General features: G+C 37.7%; 1 pseudogene; it reads left to right on the top strand.

The window, feature by feature from the left end:
* Positions 1-203: 203 nt before the first annotated feature.
* LOC102507405 lies at positions 204-750 on the top strand (annotated as a pseudogene).
* The last annotated feature ends 4,679 nt before the right edge of the window (positions 751-5,429 follow it).

Raw genomic sequence — 5,429 nt, 5'->3', positions numbered from 1 at the left:
AGAATAATAATAAATAGCACTGATGATAGAAGAAAATGCCTCTACCATTCTTTGTGTTATTGTCATAATTATTTCTTTCACATGTAGCTTAAATACACAATATATTCATACTCTTTGCTGAACAAAATGAGTTCTATTTTATATTAATTAAAAGTAAAAAGAATAGGCTTTCACCCGCCACAGGCCTCAGCTGCTCTCCCAAGATGGCGGCTCCTCTGGGCATTGGGAGCCACGTGTCCTACCAGACTTGCCAGGAGCAGTGGCTGCAGGGTGAGGTGGTAGCCTTCGACTACTAGTCCAAATGCTGGCTTTAAAGTGTCCCTCTTTCATAAACTTACAGTATGTTTCAGAAATGGAAATAATTAATGACCGGACAGAAACCCCTCCTCCCCTAGCTTCTCTCAGTGTTAGTAAGCTTGCCAGCAAAGCTCAGACAGAGGAGGAGGAGAAGCTGAGCCAGGCCTATGCAATCAGCGCTGGTGTCTCCCTAGAGGGCCAGCAGCTCTTCCAGAACTTACAGAAGACCATTAAAGACTGTAAATGGCAAGGAAAGAAAAAAACACTTTAGTCATGGAAGAAGTTGTTATTACACTTCCATATCAAGTGGAAAACTGTAAAGTCAAAGAGGGGAGTGCACTGAGCCATATATGCAAAGTAGTTGAAAAACATTTTGGAGATGTGGAAAGCCAAAAGACTGCGCAGCATTCACAAGCCCATCAACCACAGAAGGAGGCTGCCCTGTCATCCTGACTTCACCCATATAGAGGACTCTTCCAGCAACCAGCCAAAGAGGCGATCGTGGTGGCTTCAGCAGAGTCGGGCTTGGGAGGGAAGGGATGCTATATTTCCTGTTGGCTCTTGTTAACAAAAGGTCGGCATTTCCAAATCTTAGACTTGAACAAACAAAACACCCAACAAAAAAAAGAACAAGAGAATAATTTAACAGTTGAATCATTTCTTGACTAACAGACTTCTGTCCACCATGTCCTTTTCACAGCTCCCTTCTGGAACACTCATCTTCTTAATTTTATTTTTGAATATTCCTTTTCTGCTCTGCCTTTTCACCTCTGACTTTTGTTTCCCAGTCTGTCTCTGCTATTCTGTTTTTATAAGTGGCTACACTTGCCTTCTAAGTGATTGAAACAAACTTTTACATCTTCTCTTCCAAAATAAAACTAACAAGCTGACTGTGGTACTTCAGTTGAGACTGGAGCTGCAGACAGAAGTCTCACTTTAATTTTTTTTCTTCTTTTCTTTTTCCTTTCCTTTCCTTTCCTTTCCTTTCCTTTCCTTTCCTTTCCTTTCCTTTCCTTTCCTTTCCTTTCCTTTCCTTCCCTTTCCTTTCCCTTCTCTTTCTCTCTCTCTCTCTTTCTTTCTTTCTTCCCTTCCTTCTTCCCTTCCTTCCTTCCTTCCTGCCTTTCTCTTTTTCTTTCTTTCTTTGTTTCTTTCTTTCTTTTTCTTTCTTTCTTTGTTTCTTTGTTTGTTTGTTTGTTTGTTCGTTTGTTTGTTTGTTTGTTTGTTTCTTTCTTTCTTTCTTTCTTTCTTTCTTTTGCACAGGGCATGGCTTGGACTACTTTCATGTTTCTTAACTTTAAATATATATATGAAAATATATATTAAAATGTTCTCTAAATATTTTCGGCTTCTTGCAGATCTCTTTTTACTAGATCATGGCTGCTCTTCCCACTTCATTCCTCTGAAAATAAAAATTTATTGCCCTCCCCACCACCCATAGCCAGGCAACCAACCTGACTTAGTTCATAGCAAGAATCTTCTGCAGCTCTTTGTAGAGCCAGTGTATGCGGATGGGATCTGGCTTTGAGGGTTCCTGGTGGCTTTTTAGTCTTAAACTGTGTGTGTAGCAGTCTCACATTTGGCCCAAACCTCAGGATTCTCCCTCTGCCTTTGTCTTACTTCATGGTACTAGAAGAACCTCCTCATCACTCTCCTGTCTCCTAGACGGGAGCATCAGCTGCCCTTTCTCCTGTGCCCTCTGCAGGAAGAACTCTTTTGCACGGCGCATCTCAGCTCCTCCTCGAGGGATGGTTTTCTTTCTTAAGAAACCTGGAGTCCACCTATCCCGACCTCTCTTAAGTCTGTATCCAGAGCCACTAGCCCAGGAGGAAGCTTGGGTGACCTGTCGTTTTTCTTCTCCTGCCAACCTCCTTCTCTTATGCCCTTCCCCACCCTCCTTCATTTTTACGAGCTTATGACAGTTTGGATGTGCTCAGCCAATGGGCAGAAAACCTGGAAAGAATTTCTGGACTTTAGCCCACCAGTTTGTCTGGTTTGACTAACCTGTTGTGGGCTAAAACTGGCACCTGTTGCCCCTGTGCCTTCAAGGCAGTCCAGTGGGGTAGAGTGTGCCACCCTCTGAATATCAGGCACCATGTGGGAAGTGGGTGATACTCATGTGACTGGCTAGAGCTTCTGGGGTGGGGTTGGGATTAACTACTATTTTTTTTTTTTTTTTTGGCCATGATCTCTTTCTTCTTCCATTTTTTTTTTTAATTAAATAAATGGATCAAAATTAAGTAATTCAAGCCCTGCCTTCAAAATGAATTTTTTTTAGTATTATTTGGCAAAAACAATAAAACCTCAATTTTTTTAACCATCAAAAAAAGTAAAATCAATAACTTTATTTTCATCTTCATTTATGCCACTTCTTGTGCTCTTTATTGTGTGTATTTGTGTGTGTGTCCACGTCTGTGTCTCTGCTAATCCAGTTTTTGCTTGACATTATGCTCTTTTTGCTTAATAAATTTCCTTTGACATTTCTGGTAGTGTTGATCTAGCAACACATTTTTTTTTTTGGTTTTGAAATGTGTATTTCTCCTTATTTTTGAAGCATATTTCATTATATATAGAATTCTTATTTGACAAATTTAAACATTTTTAACCTCCAGCTCTTTAAAATTCTCATTCCAACATTTTCTAGTTTGTCTGGCTTCTGATGAGAAATTTTCTGTAATTTATATCCTTTTTCCTCTGTAGATAATGTATCTTTTTAAACTCTGGTTGTCTTTCCAATTTTCTATTTGTCTTTGGTATTCAGTGGTTTAAATACTGTATTTCTAGCTACAGCTTTATTAGTGAGAAGATTATCCTACTTTGTGTTCTCTGAGTTTCTTGCATCTGTGGTGTGCTGTTTGTTATCACTTTTTAGAAATCCTCAATCACTGTTTATTTACATGCATATTTTGCTTTATTCTTTCATCCTCTTTCAGGTATTCCGATAACATATATATTAAAATGTTGAATATTGTACCATGGCTCTTGAATACACTGTTAATTATTTTATTATTTTTCTTTTTTTCCAGTGTGACTAATTTCTGTTTATTTATCTTCTAGTTTACAATCCTTTCCTTAGACATGTTAATTCTACTGAAGAGCCCTTTATGGACATACTTTATTTTATGCCATTGTTTTCATTTCTAGCAATTCTTTTTGATTCTTTCTTACTGCTTCCATGTAATCAGATATATCCATGTAATTTTGCATATTGTTGATCTTTTCAGTTAATACCATTAACATGTTAGTCACTCTTATTTATAATGTCCTTTCTTTTTGATTATTCCAATAGTATGTCATACCTGAGTCTTGCTTTATTTCTTCACTATGGGTATGTATGTGGGTTTGCTTTATTTAAAGCCTCATGATTTTCTGTTGAAGTATGAATACCTTATGTAGACTTAAGTAAATAATATTTATATAAAATTGGCACTTTTTTTCTTTAGTTACTTCTTTAGGGTTTGAGTCAATCTAGTCAGGAGTTAAGCTCTGGATTTTCGTTTTTATTTTTCATATTTATCCTCAGTGCATTATAAACTTTAAATTTCTCTAGTGTTTACTTGCTATCTTAGTCTGTTTGAGCTGCTATAACAAAATGATATAGACTTGTGGCTTATAAACACATTTATTTCTCACCGTTCTGGAGGCTGGAAGTCTGAGATCAGGGTACCAATTTGTCAGGTGAGAGCTCTGTTCTAGTCACAGATTTCTCATTGTACCCTTTACATAGCAGTAGGGGCTAGGGAATCTCTGTGGGATATCCTTTATAAAAGCACTAGTGCCATTGACAAGAGTGCCACCCTCATGAAATCATCATCTCTCAAAGGCCCCGCCTACTAATATCATCACCTGTCTATGAAATTTGCAGAGACACATTCAGCCCATAGCACTTGTGTTTAAATTAAAGGCTGGTTTTCCAGAGAGTTTGACTCAATATCTGTTCCACCCTCAGTTTTAAGTGTTTCTTTCATAACTGTATCTTAGGGAATGTCTCTTCCCCAGTTCAGCAGATTCCCAAGCAGTTCCTAAGTAGTAGACTGTTGCTTTTGACTCAGTTCTGCTAGCCTTGTTGTTGGGGACAAGAGGGTACTTCTTGTTGTCATTCTCCCTTAGTCTTAGGCAGGCTCCATGTCCTTGAATCTTATGGTAGGGATCTTCCTAGTGATTCTATAGGAAATCTCTAATGACCAGAGCCTGTATGTAATTCTTCCCCTCACTCACAAGTAGAGAGTTACTCTGTTGTCTTTCCCCAGCTAGAATTAATCTTCAGCTCTGTTCTAATCACAAAATTATTTGCATTCCTTCGCTGAGAAGCTTAAGGCTTTTAAGTTTCATAAAGGAGACAGTGAGGAAGAATTTGGGTGGAACTCAGTGTCTTTCATGCAGCAATTCATCCTCCCTTCAAGCAGCTCTACAATGTGAAGGAAGCTTTCTCAGAACTCTCAACTTGCCTCCAGTCCATCTAGTAAGCACTTCGTGGAGTTCAAGGTAAAGAGCCTGTGAGTGAGTGGAGATCATTCTTTTATCTGCAACTCTCCAGGATTCCATATTAAAATAACAGCCCACACTCAATCCTTAACAATTTAGTAAAAAAATAAAAGAATTTTTCTTGCTTATGTAATGTCTTTTCCCCAGTGTTTGTTCCATTCTTATAATCAAGTTTTTTTCATTTTTTTTTTTTCTATCCTGGGATATTCCTGAATTCCCTAGATTATGGGATAGTTGGTTGCACTGAAACCTCAACTCTCCTGTGGGTCCATAAAAAGTTGTGTTCTTCCAAGTTATTTGGTGCTTTGTTATCTTTCTGTTTGTTGCTCTTTTTAGCTTTCTAGATCCTAAGTGGAAGCCAGAACTCTGTAAATATGGCATCCTAAAATAATGCTTCTTTGGTATCAGGGTTATTTTAAACTAAATATTTGGAGAAGCAGAAGACAAAGCAGAAACTAAAAACAGAGTAGAAGTTACTCTTTTGTAAGTTAAATTTACATCTTAAAGGAATCTCCATTTGTAAGGTTATCTCCTTCTCTGAACCAAAAAGAGACTTTTTATACCAAGAACAACTGTTCTTTAATACAACAACTACTATAGAACAACTTTTACAATAGGAAAATAATTGATTTAAATTTACATAACAAACG

This window comes from Camelus ferus, chromosome X, assembly GCF_009834535.1.
Source record: "Camelus ferus isolate YT-003-E chromosome X, BCGSAC_Cfer_1.0, whole genome shotgun sequence".
In the NCBI taxonomy this organism is placed as follows: Eukaryota; Metazoa; Chordata; class Mammalia; order Artiodactyla; family Camelidae; genus Camelus; species Camelus ferus.
This window is presented reverse-complemented; position numbering and strand designations above follow the sequence as displayed.